This window comes from Triturus cristatus, chromosome 10 (genome assembly GCF_964204655.1).
Source record: "Triturus cristatus chromosome 10, aTriCri1.1, whole genome shotgun sequence".
Taxonomy (NCBI): domain Eukaryota; kingdom Metazoa; phylum Chordata; class Amphibia; order Caudata; family Salamandridae; genus Triturus; species Triturus cristatus.
In genome coordinates, this window is record NC_140593.1 from 400,576,669 (window position 1) to 400,590,165 (window position 13,497).

Sequence of the window (13,497 nt, forward strand, 5' to 3'; positions counted from 1 at the left end):
GTCACCAACGTCGTTAATTCTCACTAATGAGACGTTATCAGGACTTAAGTGATAATGGTAACAAGAAGGGAAACCTCTTGGGTAATTACTTCCCTTCTCTGTGGCAGCGATAGCTGCCAAAATGTCATCATCGATCTTACTTTTGGATCTTGTAACTGCTGCTACTAGATATGTCGCCACTGCTTTTTTCGCTGCTTCGTCAGTTAAGCTGTTACCGACAGCGTGGACACCAACTCTCTGGTGCCCAAGAGTGTGAATTACATTCACGAGAGGCAGATGGTCTTTAAGTTCTGCCACTTGAACCCAAAGCATTCTATGCTTAATTGTGCAACCTGTGGAATCACGATATTCATTTTGAGACCAAAAGAAGAGATTGTCGTTAAAAGACTGAACACAGTAAAACGAGTCACTTACTATAAGAGTAGTGACTCGAGGATCAGCAAACTCCAGTTCAAGCACCAGAGCATGGAGCTCCGCTAACTGTGCGGTACAATCACCCAATGACTGCGTATGCACGACATCAGATTAGAACTCACCATTTACGAAAGTACCTGCCACAATTGCACAAGCTGCTGAATAGGCGTGTTTCTATTCCGTCGCCGTTTGCGCCGAACCGTCAGTATAAATGACACAATGGTAATCTTCGAGCAGGCGCAAAGACAGAGGAGCCGGATGAACGAATTCATGTTGCAAGTACTCCTGCGTCTGTAATGAGGCATCAAAGATATAAGTGACATCTGGCGATGTCAGAGAAGTGGCCCATTGTATCCAACGTGGATGCAAAGCTTTTGAATTGGGTACACTGGCTTTCGTCACTGCCTCTAGGGCAGGATACGGTGTGACCACCAACATGCGTTTTCCTTGCGACAGCGCTCGTTCTTTAAGAATCGCCATATGCACCGCAGTCAAAACTTTTTCGACAGAGGAAAAGCGCAGTTCAGCCGAAGTGTACAGGTGTGATTTGTATGCAATAGGGACGGTGTCGCCCTCATTGAACGTTGAGTACGTGAAACCCACTGCGGCTGGCACGATTCTTATGACCAGGGTCGTGTGGTTATCACGTGTCAGTAAGTATTTTGAAGCAAGAAGATCAGCCTGCAAAGATTGCAAAATAGCTGAATGCTCTGGCAGCCAGCTCGATTTGGAAAAAGTAGGTTGTACCAAGGCATATAGCGGCTTGATACGCTGGGCATAATCGGGAATGTAAGTACGACCGAAATTCAGAAAGCCCAGCAAAGACTGTAATTTTTTCAATGTTGTTGGAGCACGTAGACATGCGCACTTCTCCAGAAAGTGAGGAGCTAAGCCTCGACCCTCATTGTTGAGCTCGTAGCCCAAAAACAACACTGTATACTCTGCAATGTGAGACTTCGCAAAGTTGAATTTGTAACCGAAGTCCTCAAACATAACAATAATGCGATCAACGCGACACAGATGCGGCCACAACTCGTCGTCCGTGAGATAGATATCATCAACATACGAGTATGCATCTGGGTCAATGCTCTCTAACAGAGAGACTACACGTGCGGCAAAGACGCCATGGCTGTTTTTATAGCCCATGGCCAATCTTTTAAATTGTTTTTGCTTGCCGCCAGAAGTAAACACTGTCCACTGACTACTAATAGAGGACAGGTTATGGCTGTAAAAGCCATTGGATATGTCAAGTGTGGTTTTAAACCTTTTACGCACAAGACTATCAACTAGGGCAGAACTGTGGGTATTCTGTACCGCGCTCGTCCGGCAATGCGAGTTTAAATGCCGGTAATCCAAAACTAGGCGGTACGACCCATCAGGCTTCGTTACAGTGAATAAAGGATTATTCATTGGTGACACACATGTTTCAATAACTCCCTGATATTCTAATTGCTCAAGGATGTCTGCCACGTGAGATCTAGCTTTGCGACGCATGGGATATTGGGGTTGTGGTTGAGGCATAGACCGCAAGGGAATCTCATGGCTGGGGGACAATTTATCCCTGCCAACCTGAGTACGATACAAAGCCGGTGCAAGCACCTGAGCCCACTCTACGGCAAACCTTTCAGCATGCTCCTTCGGCACTGTATGCGCAAAGGACGGGAGGATTACCTCCTCCCCTCTAGGAGCATCTAAAATGAAAGTCGGGGGCCAGTCTGCCTCTGCCAAGAGAATGTCATAGGAAGAGGTCAGATTATCCCAAAAAATCCCTTGTATTGTGCGTTGTATGTCACCTTCAATTAAGAGGACTATGTCATATGGTCTGTCAGGGGGAGCCACTCTAGTGTCCGCAGTTTCTACAGTAATGAACGTGTCAGTTGCTGTCGCCTCCAGAAATGGACGTAGTGCTTGCCGCACTACTGTAACCTCCACTGCGCTGTCGAGCAGCGTTAGTGCCCATGTCAGGTTCCGAAGCTGCCTCCGCACTATCTGTGGCATACCTCGCTGTTAGCGCAGCAACCTTCTTCTTCTGAAACGGGGGACGTTGACGTGCAAACTCATCTTGCTTGCCTTTACCGTCAGCCTGACGGGGTTGCTCACGTCCTTGCTGGGCACCCACGACCTTTACCACGTTCTCCGCCACCGGACTGTGAGGCCGATGTTTCCTGTGAAGAACGAGGAGAGCGTTGTTCAGTAACCTGAAATCTATCCGGTGACCTAATACTAGGGCGATTGCGCAAATCGTATGTGCGTTCACTAGTCGGCTGCACGGGAGACGCAGGACGAGATCCCTGTTTCTGTTGCTGCTTTCCTTGTTTCTTTGTTCGCCAATTTTGCTTTGGAAAAGTTGGACGATCGTCTTTAACAGACGAGCTAACCTTAGTTTGTTGTATCAAGTCAGGAATGACTATAGTTGGTTTAACCCCTAAACTACTGCGGCCAATTGTTCTATACGCCTCCGCAATAATTTTAGGCAACTCTTTGGGCTTATCGAGCTCATCGACGCGGGCTAAGCCATTAGCCACTTGGAATTGTACCGCATCTCCCTTGAGATTACCAAGGACGAGAGAGGCAACTACGTCGAATACTCCGATAAGCCGCATTCCCAACTCTACAGCCGCCTCCGGACCGTGGTTATCTTGAACACGTTTAATGACGGAGGGAAGCACAGCCATAGACGGAGTGCCAAAGCACTTAGAGTAGACCGCGGCAAAAACCTTACCCCAGTTGTCACAATCGGACACTTCTGGCACTAAGTCTTTCGGCAAACTAATGGTGAGGATTCTTTGTTTCTCACTGTAAACTCGCTACAGGGTTGTTGGATATATTTGAACAATCCTAGAGCTCTGGTAGTGTGGAGGTCCCTATGTGAAGTCAATGGAGATCACCACTACTGAGTGGGGAAGGAGGCAACTCCTTTTGTTTTATATTCCCTCACACACCCTAGTGGTGTCATGCTTCATCATTGGGATACCTCGACGCCTAGAAGTCGAGGTGGGCTCGACCATTTTTCAGGGAGCTCTTAGGAAGATGTTTTGGCCAGGGGCATAAAGATGAAAAGCCCAACAGCAGATCCCAGTTTCCCTTTTATTCTTGGATCTGCTGGGGGTAATAGTAAAATACAAGTTAAGGGTCAATGAGGATATTATGGTCCTAGGACCCTATAGCCAACATGTTTCAGTCTTTATAAGCCCCATAAACGGTGCTGGACTTTCTTCAGGGCGGGGAAGTGTGCCCCCTGGTATGGGTAGTAAAGAGAATTTCCCTATACTACTAGTAATAAGGGCAACTAACGCTCCTTATTGATTACTGTAGACCGATTAGTCTCACATATCACTCCATCTATGAAGAGAAAAGAAAAGAAAAAAGGAGAAAAAAACCACACATTTTTATATGGAGTTCTAGGTTGTTCATCCCTACAGGCGTTTGTTTTTACTCAATTGTCGTGAAAACTTGTCCACCAAACACACAGAAGTGGCGAGTGAAAAAACACACTTCGTTTATCACGCGCTCGTGTCTGTGTTATGCCCATCTTTAGTGGCGGCCTTACGCTGCATCCTATCGTCTTTCACTCTTAGGTGTGCGTCTATCAATATTGATCCTACACCCGTGTCATTCCCTCATGGTCAACACTGTAGCTTTAAAATAATCACCGTATTTTCTTAAAAAACCGTGATAACGTGTTTGCATACTCTCTTTTTCACGCTCATCCATACGTCTATCTTTCTCTGTTTCTCACATTCATCCTTACCCCGTTTTGGAAGGGGTATCAACTCCAAGTGGAGAACCAGCTCTTATTGGGGTATCCCTGTAGTCAGACACTGCGTGTTCATAGGAGTATAATCACCAAATTCACGAGATTAACGAGTCACCCGAACCGTTGGCCCACAGATTTGGAGGGGGGAAAAAACACAAAGACAGACACACGAAAACACAAACATAGGACAGTATCCGTGAGAGCTGTGCTGAACGCTGGATCCCGAAGGGGCCAGCTTACATCTCATACCTTATGTTCGTAGCATAACTCCATCATTACTCACGCCATCAAGGGTCCTGCCCCTCGTCTCATCCTATTTGGAGGTGGTTCCACTGCTTGGGGTACTGGTTTGCCTCGTTATTCTGTTATAAATGGACCGTTTCCGATAGGTCCAGTGATGACTCAAACAGTAGTTGGAGGGGCAGACCGAGAAGACCAAGAAGGAGAAATTATAATCACGGCTTCCAACCTCCACAGATGTACCCATGGCCAGGAGCCTTTGGCCCAGTACCCTATCATGGACCACCACCGTTCCAGGGACCACAACACTTCCAGATGGGACCTTACTTCCAGCCGAATTTTAGTCAGAACCGTTTTTTAGGACAGGGCGGAAGGAGAGGAAAACGTGGCCGACGGAAAAATGGAGGAAAGCAGGTCCAGTGGGAAGACAGCAACACGGCAATGAATACACGGAGCATGACGAAAGGACCAATAGCAGGGACAAGCACATCCCGGGACTAGTAGTGAACCTCACCGACATCACCCTAACAACAGAGGAAATCGATGTTTTGAACAAAGGTCTAGGATTTGTGCCTACAACACATCTAGACAAATTCCAGATAAGGTGCGAGTTGAGCGAATTTTTTCACAAGATAAGACTAAAAACGTTCTTCATGGGGAAGGAACTACCGATTGATGATCACAAATATACATCTCTGCGTGTGAAGTCAAACTTTTTTCCCCCTTCTTCGATGATGCCCCCAGAAGTTATCGCTTTTGAAGAGGCGGTGTCAAATGAAATTGAGAATCTACCCACTGGAAGAGATGTCTTTGATAACATGAATAAAAAAGAACGTCAGGCTCTTAAAGAACTTAGCATAAGACCCGATATGGTAATTAAATCAGCAGACAAAGGTGAAGCCACAGTGATACAGAGCACCACGGCCTACAGAACAGCCTGTACCGACCTGTTGTCAGATATCAAATACTACAAACCCATTTCCAAAGACCCTTCTGTTCGACTGAGGAAAACTATAAGCATTTTAACAACAGAGGCATTGGATCAAGGCTGGATAAATAAAAAAGAACATGAGTTCTTGAATTGTAAGGATCCAAGAACGCCGGTCTTCTACACAATACTTAAAATCCATAAAGGAAGAATCCCACCACCAGGGAGACCTATTGTGTCCGGGATCGGTTCCCTTTTAGAACCGTTATCCAAATACACTGACTGGTTCCTCCGTCCGATGGTTACACACATTACATCTTACATACAAGACACCAAACATCTGTTAAATGTCCTCCAGGATGTTACATACGATCCAGGACACAATATTTTTGTGTGTCTGGATGTAGAAGCATTGTACACCAGCATCCCGCAGGACGAGAGTATCAGAGTAATCGAAACACTCTTACACCGGGAAGAATGGACCTGGGACGCTCCAATCAGTTGGGTTGTCACACTCATGAGCCTAGCATTGAAAGAGAACTTTTTCAGATTCGAGGATCAGCTGTACCTGCAAGTACACGGTACGTCTATGGGCAGCACATTCGCGCCTAGTATAGCATGTCTATACGTGGGACAACTAGAAGAGGAACATATATGGACCACGAACCCTTATACTGACATCAAAGGGTGGTGGGGTTACATAGATGATATCCTGGTAATCTAGACGGCTGCACGGGAGAAGCAGGACGAGATCCCTGTTTCTGTTGCTGCTTTCCCTGTTTCTTTGTTCGCCAATTTTGCTTTGGAAAAGTTGGACGATCGTCTTTAACAGACGAGCTAACCTTAGTTTGTTGTATCAAGTCAGGAATGACTATAGTTGGTTTAACCCCTAAACTACTGCGGCCAATTGTTCTATACGCCTCCGCAATAATTTTAGGCAACTCTTTGGGCTTATCGAGCTCATCGACGCGGGCTAAGCCATTAGCCACTTGGAATTGTACCGCATCTCCCTTGAGATTACCAAGGACGAGAGAGGCAACTACGTCGAATACTCCGACAAGCCGCATTCCCAACTCTACAGCCGCCTCCGGACCGTGGTTATCTTGAACACGTTTAGTGACAGAGGGAAGCACAGCCATAGACGGAGTGCCAAAGCACTTCGAGTAGACCGCGGAAAAAACATTACCCCAGTTGTCACAATCGGACACTTCTGGGACTAAGTCTTTCGGCAAACTAATGGTGAGGATTCTGTGTTTCTCACTGTCAACTCGCTACAGGGTTGTTGGATATATTTGAACAATCCTAGAGCTCTGGTAGTGTGGAGGTCCCTATGTGAAGTCAATGGAGATCACCACTACTGAGTGGGGAAGGAGGCAACTCCTTTTGTTTTATATTCCCTCACACACCCTAGTGGTGTCATGCTTCATCATTGTGACACCTCGACGCCTAGAAGTCGAGGTGGGCTCGACCATTTTTCAGGGAGCTCTTAGGAAGATGTTTTGGCTAGGGGTATAAAGATGAAAAGCCCAACAGCAGATCCCAGTTTCCCTTTTATTCTTGGATCTGCTGGGGGTAATAGTAAAATACAAGTTAAGGGTCAATGAGGATATTATGGTCCTAGGACCCTATAGCCAACATGTTTCAGTCCTTATAAGCCCCATAAACGGTGCTGGACTTCCTTCAGGGCGGGGAAGTGTGCCCCCTGGTATGGGTAGTAAAGAGAATTTCCCTATACTACTAGTAATAAGGGCAACTAACGCTCCTTATTGATTACTGTAGACCGATTAGTCTCACATATCACTCCATCTATGAAGAGAAAAGAAAAGAAAAAAGGAGAAAAAACCACACATTTTTCTATAGAGTTCTAGGTTGTGCATCTCTACAGGCGTTTGTTTTTACTCAATTGTCGTGAAAACTTGTCCACCAAACACACCGAAGTGGCGAGTGAAAAAACACACTTCGTTTATCACGCGCTCATGTCTGTGTTATGCCCATCTTAGTGGCGGCCTTACGCTGCATCCTATCGTCTTTCACTCTTAGGTGTGCGTCTATCAATATTGATCCTACACCCGTGTCATTCCCTCATGGTCAACACTGTAGCTTTAAAATAATCACCGTATTTTCTTAAAAAACCGTGATAACGTGTTTGCATACTCTCTTTTTCACGCTCATCCATGCGTCTATCTTTCTCTGTTTCTCACATTCATCCTTACCCCGTTTTGGAAGGGGTATCAACTCCAAGTGGAGAACCAGCTCTTATTGGGGTAGCCCTGTAGTCAGACACTGCGTGTTCATAGGAGTATAATCACCAAATTCACGAGATTAACGAGTCACCCGAACCGTTGGCCCACAGATTTGGAGGGGGGAAAAAAACAAAGACAGACACACGAAAACACAAACATAGGACAGTATCCGTGAGAGCTGTGCTGAACGCTGGATCCCGAAGGGGCCAGCTTACATCTCATACCTTATGTTCGTAGCATAACTCCATCATTACTCACGCCATCAAGGGTCCTGCCCCTCGTCTCATCCTATTTGGAGGTGGTTCCACTGCTTGGGGTACTGGTTTGCCTCGTTGTTCTGTTATAAATGGACCGTTTCCGATAGTCCAGTGATGACTCAAACAGGAGTTGGAGGTGCAGACCGAGAAGACCAAGAAGGGGAAATTATAATCACGGCTTCCAACCTCCACAGATGTACCCATGGCCAGGAGCCTTTGGCCCAGTACCCTATCACGGACCACCACCGTTCCAGGGACCACAACACTTCCAGATGGGACCTTACTTCCAGCCGAATTTTAATCAGAACCGTTTTTTAGGACAGGGCGGAAGGAGAGGAAAACGTGGCCGACGGAACAATGGAGGAAAGCAGGTCCAGTGGGAAGACAGCAACACGGCAATGAATACACGGAGCATGACGAAAGGACCAATAGCAGGGACAAGCACATCCCAGGACTAGTAGTGAACCTCACCGACATCACCCTAACAACAGAGGAAATCGATGTTTTGAACAAAGGTCTAGGATTTGTGCCTACAACACATCTAGACAAATTCCAGATAAGGTGCGAGATGAGCAAATTTTTTCGCAAGATAAGACTAAAAACGTTCTTCATGGGGAAGGAACTACCGACTGATGATCACAAATATACATCTCTGCGTGTGAAGTCAAACTTTTTTCCCCCTTCTTCGATGATGCCCCCAGAAGTTATCGCTTTTGAAGAGGCGGTGTCAAATGAAATTGAGAATCTACCCACTGGAAGAGATGTCTTTGATAACATGAATAAGAAAGAACGTCAGGCTCTTAAAGAACTTAGCATAAGACCCGATATGGTAATTAAACCAGCAGACAAAGGTGGAGCCACAGTGATACAGAGAACCACAGCCTACAGAACAGCCTGTACCAACCTGTTGTCAGATATCAAATACTACAAACCCATTTCCAAAGACCCTTCTGTTCGACTGAGGAAAACTTTAAACATTTTAACAACAGAGGCATTGGATCAAGGCTGGATAAATAAAAAAGAACATGAGTTCTTGAATTGTAAGGATCCAAGAACGCCGGTCTTCTACACAATACCTAAAATCCATAAAGGAAGAATCCCACCACCAGGGAGACCTATTGTGTCCGGGATCGGTTCCCTTTTAGAACCGTTATCCAAATACACTGACTGGTTCCTCCGTCCTTTGGTTACACACATTACATCTTACATACAAGACACCAAACATCTGTTAAATCTCCTCCAGGATGTTACATACGATCCAGGACACAATATTTTTGTGTGTCTGGATGTAGAAGCATTGTACACCAGCATCCCGCAGGACGAGAGTATCAGAGTAATCGAAACACTCTTACACCGGGAAGAATGGACCTGGGACGCTCCAATCAGTTGGGTTGTCACACTCATGAGCCTAGCATTGAAAGAGAACTTTTTCAGATTCGAGGATCAGCTGTACCTGCAAGTACACGGTACGTCTATGGGCAGCACATTCGCGCCTAGTATAGCATGTCTATACGTGGGACAACTAGAAGAGGAACATATATGGACCACGAACCCTTATACTGACAACATCAAAGGGTGGTGGGGTTACATAGATGATATCCTGGTGATCTAGACGGCTGCACGGGAGACGCAGGACGAGATCCCTGTTTCTGTTGCTGCTTTCCCTGTTTCTTTGTTCGCCAATTTTGCTTTGGAAAAGTTGGACGATCGTCTTTAACAGACGAGCTCACCTTAGTTTGTTGTATCAAGTCAGGAATGACTATAGTTGGTTTAACCCCTAAACTACTGCGGCCAATTGTTCTATACGCCTCCGCAATAATTTTAGGCAACTCTTTGGGCTTATCGAGCTCATCGACACGGGCTAAGCCATTAGCCACTTGGAATTGTACCGCATCTCCCTTGAGATTACCAAGGACGAGAGAGGCAACTACGTCGAATACTCCGTCAAGCCGCATTCCCAACTCTACAGCCGCCTCCGGACCGTGGTTATCTTCAACACGTTTAATGACGGAGGGAAGCACAGCCATAGACGGAGTGCCAAAGCACTTCGAGTAGACCGCGGCAAAAACCTTACCCCAGTTGTCACAATCGGACACTTCTGGGACTAAGTCTTTCGGCAAACTAATGGTGAGGATTCTGTGTTTCTCACTGTCAACTCGCTACAGGGTTGTTGGATATATTTGAACAATCCTAGAGCTCTGGTAGTGTGGAGGTCCCTATGTGAAGTCAATGGAGATCACCACTACTGAGTGGGGAAGGAGGCAACTCCTTTTGTTTTATATTCCCTCACACACCCTAGTGGTGTCATGCTTCATCATTGGGACACCTCGACGCCTAGAAGTCGAGGTGGGCTCGACCATTTTTCAGGGAGCTCTTAGGAAGATGTTTTGGCCAGGGGGATAAAGATGAAAAGCCCAACAGCAGATCCCAGTTTCCCTTTTATTCTTGGATCTGCTGGGGGTAATAGTAAAATACAAGTTAAGGGTCAATGAGGATATTATGGTCCTAAGACCCTATAGCCAACATGTTTCAGTCCTTATAAGCCCCATAAAGGGTGCTGGACTTTCTTCAGGGCGGGGAAGTGTGCCCCCTGTTATGGGTAGTAAAGAGAATTTCCCTATACTACTAGTAATAAGGGCAACTAACGCTCCTTATTGATTACTGTAGACCGATTAGTCTCACATATCACTCCATCTATGAAGAGAAAAGAAAAGAAAAAAGGAGAAAAAACCACATTTTTATATGGAGTTCTAGGTTGTTCATCTCTACAGGCATTTGTTTTTACTCAATTGGGGTGAAAACTTGTCCACCAAACACACAGAAGTGGCGAGTGAAAAAACACACTTCGTTTATCACGCGCTCGTGTCTGTGTTATGCCCATCTTAGTGGCGGCCTTACGCTGCATCCTATCGTGTTTCACTCTTAGGTGTGCGTCTATCAATATTGATCCTACACCCGTGTCATTCCCTCATGGTCAACACTGTAGCTTTAAAATAATCACCGTATTTTCTTAAAAAACCGTGATAACGTATTTGCATACTCTCTTTTTCACGCTCATCCATACGTCTATCTTTCTCTGTTTCTCACATTCATCCTTACCCCGTTTTGGAAGGGGTATCAACTCCAAGTGGAGAACCAGCTCTTATTGGGGTAGCCCTGTAGTCAGACACTGCGTGTTCATAGGAGTATAATCACCAAATTCACAAGATTAACGAGTCACCCGAACCGTTGGCCCACAGATTTGGAGGGGGGAAAAAAACAAAGACAGACACACGAAAATACAAACATAGGACAGTATCCGTGAGAGCTGTGCTGAACGCTGGATCCCGAAGGGGCCAGCTTACATCTCATACCTTATGTTCGTAGCATAACTCCATCATTACTCACGCCATCAAGGGTCCTGCCCCTCGTCTCATCCTATTTGGAGGTGGTTCCACTGCTTGGGGTACTGGTTTGCCTCGTTGTTCTGTTATAAATGGACCGTTTCCGATAGGTCCAGTGATGACTCAAACAGGAGTTGGAGGCGCAGACCGAGAAGACCAAGAAGGGGAAATTATAATCACGGCTTCCAACCTCCACAGATGTACCCATGGCCAGGAGCCTTTGGCCCAGTACCCTATCACGGACCACCACCGTTCCAGGGACCACAACACTTCCAGATGGGACCTTACTTCCAGCCGAATTTTAATCAGAACCATTTTTTAGGACACGGCGGAAGGAGAGGAAAACGTGGCCGACGGAACAATGGAGGAAAGCAGGTCCAGTGGGAAGACAGCAACACGGCAATGAATACACGGAGCAGGACGAAAGGACCAATAGCAGGGACAAGCACATCCCGGGACTAGTAGTGAACCTCACCGACATCACCCTAAGAACAGAGGAAATCGATGTTTTGAACAAAGGTCTAGGATTTGTGCCTACAACACATCTAGACAAATTCCAGATAAGGTGTGAGTTGAGCGAATTTTTTCGCAAGATAAGACTAAAAACTTTCTTCATGGGGAAGGAACTACCGATTGATGATCACAAATATACATCTCTGCGTGTGAAGTCAAACTTTTTTCCCCCTTCTTCGATGATGCCCCCAGAAGTTATCGCTTTTGAAGAGGCGGTGTCAAATGAAATTGAGAATCTACCCACTGGAAGAGATGTCTTTGATAACATGAATAGGAAAGAACGTCAGGCTCTTAAAGAACTTAGCATAAGACCCGATAAGGTAATTAAACCAGGAGACAAAGGTGGAGCCACAGTGATACAGTGCACCACGGCCTACAGAACAGCCTGTACCGACCTGTTGTCAGATATCAAATACTACAAACCCATTTCCAAAGACCCTTCTGTTCGACTGAGGAAAACTTTAAACATTTTAACAACAGAGGCATTGGATCAAGGCTGGATAAATAAAAAAGAACATGAGTTCTTGAATTGTAAGGATCCAAGAACGCCGGTCTTCTACACAATACCTAAAATCCATAAAGGAAGAATCCCACCACCAGGGAGACCTATTGTGTCCGGGCTCTGTTCCCTTTTAGAACCGTTATCCAAATACACTGACTGGTTCCTCCGTCCTTTGGTTACACACATTACATCTTACATACAAGACACCAAACGTCTGTTAAATGTCCTCCAGGATGTTACATACAATCCAGGACACAATATTTTTGTGTGTCTGGATGTAGAAGCATTGTACACCAGCATCCCACAGGACGAGAGTATCAGAGTAATCGAAACACTCTTACACCGGGAAGAATAGACCTGGGATGCTCCAATCAGTTGGGTTGTCACACTCATGAACCTAGCATTGAAAGAGAACTTTTTCAGATTCGAGGATCAGCTGTACCTGCAAGTACACGATACGTCTATGGGCAGCACATTCGCGCCTAGTATAGCATGTCTATACGTGGGACAACTAGAAGAGGAACATATATGGACCACGAACCCTTATACTGATAACATCAAAGGGTGGTGGCGTTACATAGATGATATCCTGGTGATCTGGAAAGGTGACACGGGCACGCTGACCAACTTCTATGCATGGATTAACCAACTTAACCCACACTTGAAGTTTACCATGACATCTAATCAGGAACAGGTGTCTTTCTTAGATGTCAAATTGAGCGCAAAAGAGGGGGGGATTACTAGCTCCCTGTTTTCAAAACCAACTGACAAAAACAGTCTACTGCATTTCAACAGTGCTCATCCCGGGGCACTTAGGGAGAACCTCCCGGTGGGCCAATTCTTGCGAATCCGTAGAAATAGCGCGGACCTCAGAGAATACAAAGTGGAAGCGGAAAACCTGGCTATGAAACTAGAAGAAAGATCTTACCCGAAGAAGATTATTGAAAAAGCTAAAAAACAATCCCGCAACACACCCAGAGATGCCCTACTGGAAACACATCAGAAAGAAGAGCAGGATACTCTCATATGTGTAACCACTTTTAATGCATCATCAAATGCAATAAAAAAAATCATCAATAAAAAATGGACAGCGTTAACCTCAAACCAACTTAAATTTGAGAAACCAATGTTCTCTTTCAAACGGAACCGAAGTCTGAGGGATTCTCCCATACACACCGATTTCAGGAAGGCAAGAATACAATCAACACACCAAGTAACATTATGGAACTTACCAAGGGTCACGGGCCATTACCCGTGCGG